At 41.1% G+C, this 12,441-nt stretch overlaps 1 protein-coding gene across 4 annotated transcripts in view; it reads left to right on the plus strand.

The window, feature by feature from the left end:
• LOC105901570 (activating transcription factor 7 interacting protein) overlaps positions 1–12,441 on the plus strand; it is a 46,272-nt gene that overhangs the window by 8,217 nt on the left and 25,614 nt on the right. The window lies entirely within an intron of this gene.

Below are 12,441 nucleotides of genomic sequence, written 5' to 3' on the forward strand. Positions count from 1 at the left end.
GTACTTTTTGTGCTTTTAAGTGCGCAAGAGTGGCCCTTAGCTCCTGTGTTTTTTTTATGTGTGTGTTTAACGTGTTTTGCTTTTGAGAGAGAGTCTTGAAAACAACACTGTGAGAATGAACTACGTCCTTGTTGATGTGCAAGGACAAACCTTTTGAAAGGAAGGTCAGAATTCTCCTCAGTGTTAGGACAGCTGGCATTCCTAGAACGCCTTAAAATATTTTTCTTGTCAATTGACTCTTAACTTCAAGCATAAAAAGACACAACAAGAAGAAGATAAACTCTCAGGGCCCCTGGACTAACATGGTACAGTCCTAGCACTGCACTCTGTCTCACTCGGTCTGCCACCCCTCCCCCAACCCTTACACCAACACATGGTACGCCCTCTTGATCTCTGAAAAGCTTTTCACGATCATGTCCTGCTTCCAGACATTTGATTTTAGTCTACTTGTAATGGGCAGTGAGTGACTGCAGTGACCAGTGACTGAGGGAATCTTTTCACATGTAGGCATCTAGGTTAACTGTCCAGGCTACATGCTGTACATCACACACAGTACATTATCATCTCATATCACTGAGTCACCCGTGCAGTGTGACCTTTCACCTAAGAGAACTGCAACCTATACCTAGTGGGTTTACACTATTTACTAATTATAAGGGCTTTTATATCAAAACAGGGCATTTTTTTTTAAAGAGGGAATGTTTCACAAAAGAAGGTATGCGTTGATGGATATGATGATAAAGCTTAACATCGGTGTACTACACATTGCTGTGGTGGAGGTTATTCTAAATAGCCTCATCCTATTAAGGAGTCCCTTATAATTAATGAAGTGGTAGCATTTGGCATTAATAAATGATAGGCAAATTAAGAAAATGTGAAATCTTTGACAGAATCCTTAATAACTAATATATTGGTAACACAAACACAAATAACAATTTCACCAACCCTCACTTCAGTATACCAAGCTAAAGATGCAGGGCGACTATAACAGAACATACACATTTAAAGATCAAGGCCATACACATAAAGATCAAGGCCATAGACATAACAATGCTAAACCATCCTACTGGCAACAATGCAATACATCTGTTTTCATACTTGGATTCTATTTCAGTACAATTTAAAATCCCAAGGTCATCCAACTCCTCCTCAAGGTCATATCACATATAACATAACCTGTCCTTTTGAACTAATGGGTTATCCCATTCACACTATTGTGCTAGATTCATCCATAGTTATTTTGTCTATGGTAATGCCACAGAGCACTATTATTTATTATTCAAACTAATTTACTCCCACACACTGAGGAATGCGAAACTGCAACGTTTTCCTACTGGTATGCGGTCTGACATCCGTAGTTGGGAAATACAAACTCACACACTGTCACACCGAAACTTATACAGTGCGTGGATGATGCATCTACTTTATTTGCCCCGAAGACATCTGGCGACATTATGCAGCTCAAGTCTAATGAGAGTAGTGCTGAATATTCCATCTTCCTGCCCTTCTACCGGCTCCATCTCCATCACTTTCTCATTACGCATTAGTCACCAAAACCAACCTGGTCGGTAGGAATGTTCTGTAGATACACAAACAAAGGTTATCGCTGTCTTCTGGCACAGCCAAATAAGCAAACAACGTCGTGCAGGTCGTCTGTGAACGTGGAGACGTGCTCTATTTCCTGATGGTCACTCTGAGCCCATTGTGCCACTTCCCCATAAATAACAAATGTCCTCCACCAGATTATTCTCGAACAATGTCAGTATAGCAAAGATGTTTTAGAACACAGGAGGGCCCTAATTTTTGAATGGTTTAGAACGAGCACTGTAAACTGGCTTTGCATCAGCCAATCACAATGATTCGAACCATACCGTATTCATTTAGCACACGGAGCTCAGTCATTGTACTACATTGGAGGAAACGACAAGTTTCCGATCACAAACGGAGTGGTTTACACCAGAGGAGACTGAGGTCATGGAATCATTTAAAAGTTTCAGGGAAACGGTGTCGCTCTGAAGGACCTAATTCATGCATGGAACTCCCACGTCTGAGCGCAGACCCACGACCCACGTCTGTGCGCACACACACCCCAGCATGGCGCTGACCCACCCATGTTTGATCTTAGGATTTCTGCTCATGTTATGAAATTGGCAGAATGATTTTTGCCAAGTTATTAAATTAGCTATAGGTTATGTGTGGTGGACTTGCCAGCTGCATTGCCCATTAATAGAAAAAGGGCCCTTGATGTGTATAAACAAAAGAAATAGGATGTTAGTTCATCCTTTCACTGACATTTTTCCCAGCTGCTGAATGATTGGTCTGATTGATAAAAACATTTTAAGACAGTTGCCTGTTTTTTTTATTTCTTTGGGTAATAATAGTTCATGATATGTAATCTGAAATGGCTGAAACCGCTAATCTGTAGTGGTGGTGATTGTGCTGAATTTGATGCGCCCTTTCTCAGGCTCTGCCAAAGTTGCCGGCCATTTTGTGTAACTGCTGGAAATATTTGGAGGGAAGCGCCTGCATGGGGGTGGGTGGTGGTTATGGCAGAAGCTCTTTTTTTCTAATTGTTTGGCTAGCTTACATACACGTGTGTTGGAAAGAACTCCCAATTATGATCTGCAAAATGGAGAATTCAGAATTTCTGAATAGATGGGTGATGGTTTGATGTAGCCCCCCCCCCACACACACACACACCTTTTATGCCTAATTGGAAGTGTTCTGAAACTTTTGACATTAGGCTACTAAAATTGGCCTCTCTCAAATCAACAAATGCAGACTTTAAGTTAATTAAATGATAGACGGTAACTTTATGTGAGTAGACTTTTTCCACCTTCGAGCACAAAGATGTAGTCTGACTGACTGAGTCTAATTTGGTACTATTTTAAGGAACCACACAAAGCTTTTTTCCCCCCCATTTCCTCAAGCTCGGACATTTGGAACATGTTGATGTGCTGCTGCAGCATGCTAGTATTCTGGACTTGGATTCCTTTGGTCATAGTCTGAGGGAAACTAGGTCCTGATTTTAAACTGTGTAAACAAACATTTTTATAATGGAACAAGATGAGTGGACCTGGTTTACACAAAAGAAGTGAAAAATCAAGAAGCAATCAGCAGTTGCCTGACCAGGTTGAGATCAAATATCAGTCATCTTTGTCCATCCTCAAAAGAAAACAATAGCCTTCTTAAAAGATCTAGTAAGGTACAGCCTGTCTTGTGTGCCTTAGGCCTTATACACACAGGAGGCCTGATTAATGTATCGTGGGCCTAAAGGGGATGGTAGAAGCCGCTGAGGAAGTGCTTGGGTTGGCGCAGTATCATTTTAACTACAGTCTACAGAAAAAAGATTTTAAAAACCAACCAAACCACAATTAGTTGTCTACCCAGCGTCAGATGTCCTCAGACACCTGCTGCAGACATATTTAGGAAGGCTAAAAGCACGGGGAACAATTTCCAGACTAGTCTGCATGAAGACTACACATGAATGAGTGGTGGGGCTAGCAGTGTGGCATCCAGCTAACTGAAGCCAGGCAGTGGATACTGGGAGCGTCTTGTGCTGACAGTGTGATACTGTGTATTCTCAGTCAAGGAGGAACCTCAGAAGAATTTTAGTCTGTGCTGTAACCTCTAAACTGGCGGTCATTTTCTGTCAGGAAGGGGGGGAATATCTACCTACTAACGGCCCCACCCAAGTGGGGAGCGGTAGTTTCCCCATTTTAATATGCATGTTGTGCAGTGGGTCACAGTTTGTTTAGCTTGCACAGAGAGTATTAACACGTCACACCAGTAGCTAGCATATACTATGCATTATTAGTCTGCCAGGTCAAGACAAATCTGCTTCTTACACACTCAGTGCCTTCACAACGAAACACGAGTATGGCTCCTTGAATGTAAACATGAGGTCATGATAAGCGAATAAATAACATGGCTATTGATATGTTCATATTTTTGGCATAGCAATTCTAGCATAATTACATGGGCTAGAATGGCACTTGAACTGAACATTCATTTCGATGTCCTCAAGCCAATAGGTGGAGTTTTGGAATCATGTTCTAGATAAAAGTTCTAGAACGTTCAGCAAACACCTAGAATGTTATGCAAGCAATGAAGGTGGAAATTAGGGACCATAGATATAGCACACAGCACACACTGCCTAGTCTCTGCCTCTAGCTACAGTGCCAATAAGAGGAACCAAGCGAGCAACCCCCCCCTCTCCTTCCTCTCTCTGAATAAAACTGGTTTGAACTAGCTCAGACTGGCTAGAGCAGCACAGTTTTCTGATTGGTTAGCTGGAGAGAGAGGAGGGGTGTTTTGATAGATGGAACAAAATTGCAATATGTTAAGTTTTTTGTATCACACAGGCAATTTGAATCAGTGGTAGCCTGATGTTATACATATATACATATACACACACATATACATACACACACACACACACACACACACACACACATATATATATATATATATATATATATATATATATTTATGTGTGTGTGTGTGTGTGAGTGTGTGTGTGTGTGTGTGTGTATATATATGTATATCTGTGTGTGTATGTATAACATCAGGGTACCGCCTTCCTTCCACTACAGTGCCATCTCATCATCAAATGTAATAGCTGTCTGCAGTGTCTAGCCTGCTGCTTTGAGTCAGGTAGCACGTTGTCTGCTTACGTAAGGCTAGTTTGACATTTTCTTTCCATCTGACTTGGAACACATCACTGGATTATGATGTAGGTTATTCAAGTGATTTTTTTTTTTTTTAAATGTTATCTTTTTTTATGCCTGCACAGTTAGATTGCATTATAGTAATTTTGAAGTTGCAGTCTGTAAGAGCTAGCCTGTATGTCTCATTATATCCCTAAAGTAAATTCTGTGATACATCCTGGCTGTATGTTGCCATCTGTAAGTTTTACCACGGAGGGTTCAGACATTTTTAATTGTTAGATTTCAGTGCACACGTGTCATTACTTGCCTCTATCCTACAGTGGCTATTTACAGCAGGAGTCAGCCAAGGTTAAATATTGGCATATTTTAAAATAGGTCGGGTCAGGAACACCCACTTGGGCTATCAGAATCTCTGGATAACTGGGTAAATATTCTGTGATATTGTTTTTTTTTTTTCTCAAAATTTTCTTTACTTTTCTTGGAAGCATCTTAAACTAGTTAAGCTGAATCACAATGCTTCATTGAACATCTAAACATAGATCTTACTTCATACATTTCCATGAGTGTAAGCTACCCAGTATGACCAGTTTAACATCTTTCGGAGGCAAGAACAATGCTGCAACAGAACAATGTGTCCCTGGGTAAACAGACTAGTTTGATGAGTCACTAAAAAAACAAACAACGGAAAAAAAAAGATTGCCGGGTGAACCACCTCCAAACTACCATCTGCACTATCGCATGCTTTGTATAGATGGGCCTTGGAAAGAGAAGATGCATGACCACTTCTTTTTTTTTTCTACAAGGTTAGGATCACCCTGTCCGTTCCTCGCTATTCTTGTAAACTTGTGTCCCTGGGTAAACAGACTAGTAGGGACATGATCAGTCACTAAAAAAAGCAAACAACAACAAAAAAAAGATTGCTGGGTTACCCGCCTCCAAACTACCATCTGCACTATCGCATGCTTTGTATAGATGGGCCTTGGAAAGAGAAGACGCATGATCACAATTTTTTTCTACAAGGTTAGGATCATCCTGTCCGTTCCTCGCTATTCTTGTAAACATAAGCATGAAAGGAGCGCACTAGCTCTGATGAGGATGCACTGATTAGAACACTAGATGAGTAGAACACTAGATGAGTAGAACACTAGATGAGTAGAACACTAGATGATTAGAACACTAGATGAGTAGAACACTAGATGAGTAGAACACTATATCACTAAATTACAGGCCACCATAACTGAAAAGGGATAAGAGCAAAGAAATGGTCGCTTTGCCAAGGACATCAAATTGTAGGCCTACATTATTCGTAGAGTTTAGACTTTGAACTAGGTCATCGGGGCTCTAAGGTCTAAGCTCACAATATCCTGTTGCTGTTTTTAGGTCCCCTAGGCTAAACACTCTAAAATAAGATACTGTTGGATGTTTTTAATGTAATTTTAAATCATGTGTGATTTAGACAATTGTACATTATTACCTATTAAAATTTTTTACATACTCTTGGACATCTACAGTGAATTATCGATAATTTTTGTACACAGCAGATGCATAGTACAGACCTATCCTGTCAGGAAAAAAGCTTTGGCAGCCATTTTGTCTTAGTTTCTGAAGAAATTCTTAATATGTCCAAAGCACCAAAGAATGGCCCAGCCACCATAAACACCCAATCCCAAATCACTTTGTCTCTCACTGTTTAAAAACAAATGAGAAAAAAGTGCTTAATTCTGCATTACACTTGACAAGTTACATTTTTAACATACTCTTGGACAAGAGATTAGGTAAAAAAAAAATCTACAGTGAATTATCGATAATTTTTGTACACAGCAGATGCATAGTACAGACCTATCCTGTCAGTAAAAAAGCTTTGGCAGCCATTTTGAGCCTCAGTTGTGAAGCTCGGTCATAATGAGAACACGGTGGGGGATGGGCGTTACTGCTGTCAGCATGCTGGGCCCCCTACAGGGGAAAACAAATAATACTGTACTGTGACATTAAAAAGGCAATAGCATGACCTTAAAAGACCAAAAAAATTGTCTTAGTTTCTGAAGAAATTCTTAATATGTCCAAAGCACCAAAGAATGGCCCAAACTCCCAAAACACCCAATCACTTTGTCTCTCACTGTTTAAAAAAAAAGAAAGAAAAGTGAGAGAAAAAAAGTGCTTAATTCTGCATTAGTCTTGACAGAGTGTTAGCTAGTGCACTAGGGAGTGCCTCACGAGTCAACACGGACCTTCAGAGGCACAGGTACCTTCTGAAACCCTCATTAGGTAGCACAACCTCATCAGGGTGCTGATCATTTAAATGTAGTAAGATGTTTTCTTAAGGTCAAAGTGCCTATGAAATTGCATCTAAGTGTATGGTATCCAAAAAAAAAAATCCTGTCTTTAATAACTTGCTAATTGTATGCCATAGCGGGGCTCCCTCTTGTGTTGGGACTGGTCCAGTCAGAACGCTGCTGTCTGGTTGGTCAGTAATTTTCCACCCTGTTTGCTCTCCTCTCTTTGCTCGTCTGTGGAAAGGGGAGGGAGGGAGGGGGGATGGGAGGAGCTCTTTGGGCTGTTTGTACTTTTTGTGCTTTTAAGTGCGCAAGAGTGGCCCTTAGCTCCTGTGTTTTTTTTTTATGTGTGTGTTTAACGTGTTTTGCTTTTGAGAGAGAGTCTTGAAAACAACACTGTGAGAATGAACTACGTCCTTGTTGATGTGCAAGGACAAACCTTTTGAAAGGAAGGTCAGAATTCTCCTCAGTGTTAGGACAGCTGGCATTCCTAGAACGCCTTAAAATATTTTTCTTGTCAATTGACTCTTAACTTCAAGCATAAAAAGACACAACAAGAAGAAGATAAACTCTCAGGGCCCCTGGACTAACATGGTACAGTCCTAGCACTGCACTCTGTCTCACTCGGTCTGCCACCCCTCCCCCAACCCTTACACCAACACATGGTACGCCCTCTTGATCTCTGAAAAGCTTTTCACGATCATGTCCTGCTTCCAGACATTTGATTTTAGTCTACTTGTAATGGGCAGTGAGTGACTGCAGTGACCAGTGACTGAGGGAATCTTTTCACATGTAGGCATCTAGGTTAACTGTCCAGGCTACATGCTGTACATCACACACAGTACATTATCATCTCATATCACTGAGTCACCCGTGCAGTGTGACCTTTCACCTAAGATAACTGCAACCTATACCTAGTGGGTTTACACTATTTACTAATTATAAGGGCTTTTATATCAAAACAGGGCATTTTTTTTTTAAAGAGGGAATGTTTCACAAAAGAAGGTATGCGTTGATGGATATGATGATAAAGCTTAACATCGGTGTACTACACATTGCTGTGGTGGAGGTTATTCTAAATAGCCTCATCCTATTAAGGAGTCCCTTATAATTAATGAAGTGGTAGCATTTGGCATTAATAAATGATAGGCAAATTAAGAAAATGTGAAATCTTTGACAGAATCCTTAATAACTAATATATTGGTAACACAAACACAAATAAACTGGCAAAACAATTACACAACAACAATTTCACCAACCCTCACTTCAGTATACCAAGCCAAAGATGCAGGGCGACTATAACAGAACATACACATTTAAAGATCAAGACCATACACATAAAGATCAAGGCCATAGACATAACAATGCTAAACCATCCTACTGGCAACAATGCAATACATCTGTTTTCATACTTGGATTCTATTTCAGTACAATTTAAAATCCCAAGGTCATCCAACTCCTCCTCAAGGTCATATCACATATAACATAACCTGTCCTTTTGAACTAATGGGTTATCCCATTCACACTATTGTGCTAGATTCATCCATAGTTATTTTGTCTATGGTAATGCCACAGAGCACTATTATTTATTATTCAAACTAATTTACTCCCACACACTGAGGAATGCGAAACTGCAACGTTTTCCTACTGGTATGCGGTCTGACATCCGTAGTTGGGAAATACAAACTCACACACTGTCACACCTGAAACTTATACAGTGGGTGGATGATGCATCTACTTTATTTGCCCCGAAGACATCTGGCGACATTATGCAGCTCAAGTCTAATGAGAGTAGTGCTGAATATTCCATCTTCCTGCCCTTCTACCGGCTCCATCTCCATCACTTTCTCATTACGCATTAGTCACCAAAACCAACCTGGTCGGTAGGAATGTTCTGTAGATACACAAACAAAGGTTATCGCTGTGTACTGGCACAGCCAAATAAGCAAACAACGTCGTGCAGGTCGTCTGTGAACGTGGAGACGTGCTCTATTTCCTGATGGTCACTCTGAGCCCATTGTGCCACTTCCCCATAAATAACAAATGTCCTCCACCAGATTATTCTCGAACAATGTCAGTATAGCAAAGATGTTTTAGAACACAGGAGGGCACTAATTTTTGAATGGTTTAGAACGAGCACTGTAAACTGGCTTTGCATCAGCCAATCACAATGATTCGAACCATACCGTATTTATTTATCACACGGAGCTCAGTCATTGTACTACATTGGAGGAAACGACAAGTTTTCCGATCACAAACGGAGTGGTTTACACCAGAGGAGACTGAGGTCTTGCCTGACATGGAATCATTTAAAAGTTTCAGGGAAACGGTGTCGCTCTGAAGGACCTCATTAATGCATGGAACTCCCACGTCTGTGCGCAGACACACCCCAGCATTGCGCTGACCCACCCATGTTTGATCTTTGGATTTCTGCTCATGTTATGAAATTGGCCGAATGATTTTTGCCAAGTTATTAAATTAGCTATAGGTTATGTGTGGAAGACTTGCCAGCTGCATTGCCCATTAATAGAAAAAGGGCCCTTGATGTGTTTATAAACAAAAGAAATAGGATGTTAGTTCATCCTTTCACTGAAATTTTCCCCAGCTGCTGAATGATTGGTCTGATTGATAAAAACATTTTAAGACAGTTTTTTTATTTCTTTGGGTAATAATAGTTCATGATATGTAATCTGAAATGGCTGAAACCGCTAATCTGTAGTGGTGGTGATTGTGCTGAATTTGATGCGCCCTTTCTCAGGCTCTGCCAGAGTTGCCGGCCATTTTGTGTAACTGCTGGAAATATTTGGAGGGAAGCGCCTGCATGGGGGTGGGTGGTGGTTATGGCAGAAGCTCTTTTTTTCTAATTGTTTGGCTAGCTTACATACACGTACAGAACTCCCAATTATGATCTGCAAAATGGAGAATTCAGAATTTCTGAATAGATGGGTGATGGTTTGATGTAGCCCCCCCCCACACACACACACACACCTTTTATGCCTAATTGGAAGTGTTCTGAAACTTTTGACATTAGGCTACTAAAATTGGGCTCTCTCAAATCAACAAATGCAGACTTTAAGTTAATTAAATGATAGACGGTAACTTTATGTGAGTAGACTTTTTCCACCTTCGAGCACAAAGATGTAGTCTGACTGACTGAGTCTAATTTGGTACTATTTTAAGGAACCACACAAAGCTTTTTTCCCCCCCATTTCCTCAAGCTCGGACATTTGGAACATGTTGATGTGCTGCTGCAGCATGCTAGTATTCTGGACTTGGATTCCTTTGGTCATAGTCTGAGGGAACTAGGTCCTGATTTTAAACTGTGCCCAGAATTCTGTAGCAAACAGCATGTGTCTGATTTGGATAGATGCCATTGTGAAGGGGACTTTCCCTAGAAAAGGCAACGTTATTGTCTTGGCAGGTCCTCATTTAGCATAGAGTTTTTAAGGGCTGATTTAGCATAGAGTTGTAGTCTAGTTTAACGCTCCTTCTAATCATCACAAGGGTCAGAGGCTACTTCCTAACTGAGTTAGCAAAAATGTAAGCTTTTTCCTCTGCAGCATGTATAGTCTCTCCAGTTTATATCCGGGCAATTGCACTGTGGTACTCGGTTCAACAGCGCACAACAGCTGCTAAGAAATTGTATAGGCCTACACAAAGAATGCACCTCTCTTTAAAACACGGGAACAAAATGATGATGCATTAAATAAAGAGTACAAGTGAATGGTATGCATTTGAGGATGCATACCTCATGGTGTCAAACATTAACTCATCACTCTACACATGATTTTATCAAGAAAAAGATTTAAAAAAGGAAAAGATTTATCCCAAAAATAAATGCTCAAAGAACCCCATATATAGATTTATATATAGATAGATAGATAGACAGACAGAACTGTAATGCCTTACTAGAGTTTAAATAAGAACACGTGGATGGTCTTTATTATGCAGAAAATAAGTGGACCCTTTTGTTTATAAATTTACACCCTCAATAGTGACTTAGGCTACTTTTAATAGACTATTACGCTACATTATTACAGGATGACATGACGACTATTTCAACATCGCAGGATGACTCAGCATTTCCATTTGCACTCAAAAAGAAGGTCACAGAGTGATTCATCGCTGCAAATCAAACAGTGGTGCTAGTAGATACCAGTAATACTGCACCAACGATCTCTGGACCTAGTACCCCCTTAAAGGACACAAAACCCTTCGTCGTGTCTGCAAAGCACTAGTCCCACCAAGTGTCTGCAGTACTGATGCCAGCACACATGCAGTGATCTGGGGTGCTGGGCACAGCGCTGGGAACCACAGCGATGCTGCTATGCCCCGACTCAAGGGACTGCTGTGTGAACAGCTGCAATCAGCAGCCATTTTGAGTGCAGGTACCCTTGCACAGTCTCTGCTGCTGCTGCGTAGTCAAGAGTGGAGCAGGAAGACATGTCGTGCTATTAGTCCTCTCATCCCATCAGATGGTGTGGAGCCTTGTGGGTAGTGTGAGTTGTGTCTCGTGCCGGGGGTGTTGCCGGTCTAGATCAGCACGGAAGGAAGACATCACACATAAGGAGGAAATTGAGTCAAATATGGATGATGAAAGGGTAAAATGATTTCTGTTGCGAGTATCATTTTTTCTCCCCCCCACCTCAGAGAGGGCTTCTGTACTGTGTAGCTAGCCCTTAGCATTAGCACTCTGATGCCCCACTCTAATGCCCCACTCTAACGCCATTACTGGTGGTTATGATTTTAGTGCATGTTCAAATGGTTGTGGTGCATTGGAAATGTTAATAGTTATCTGACCTCGGGTCGAATGAATTGAAGAGCAAAGCAGTGCTGTTGCATGTTCCCATTGTGACCGTGTACCTATGCTACTGAAATACTGACACACACAGCAGGGTTCAGGTCAGAGAAGTGTCACACAAGGTGAGAAGTATCCCTTTTACACAGAAGAGTTGGAAAGTATTCGGATCGTAACACCAGGTGTAAAGCAAGGTCTGTCTGAAGGCTGTTTCATTTTTTGACCTAATGGTAGAGATCAGTGATCTTGAATTTGCTAATTTTGCTCCAAAGCCATGCTCCCCCTTGTGTTCAGATGTAACACGCACACCCCTGGAATGTTGCAACAATGGTATGTTCTAGAGCTGGTAATTTTCCACTCTGCTTGCCTTGCACTGCTGAGAGAGACTGTGCTAGATGTCGAGGGAGGGGACTCATTTTGTACTCAGTTGTGCGTGGTGTCAGTTCTTTTGTGTTGTGTCTGTTCAAAGAAAGTTCTGTTTTTGTTTATGGGCTTTAGTATACCTTGTGTGGCTATGTGTGAGAGTGCGTGTGTGTGTATTTGTCTTTTTGGTTGTCTTTCACAGACTTTATATGACCTGTAGAGTTGAGTGTACACACACACACACACACACACACACACACACACACACACAGCAAAGACAATGTGACCAGATAAGCTGTTGTTCAGGGGTTTAAAAGGGTGTGCCCTCCCCACCCCC

The sequence above is a fragment of the Clupea harengus genome, chromosome 24, assembly GCF_900700415.2.
Source record: "Clupea harengus chromosome 24, Ch_v2.0.2, whole genome shotgun sequence".
NCBI classification, from domain to species: domain Eukaryota; kingdom Metazoa; phylum Chordata; class Actinopteri; order Clupeiformes; family Clupeidae; genus Clupea; species Clupea harengus.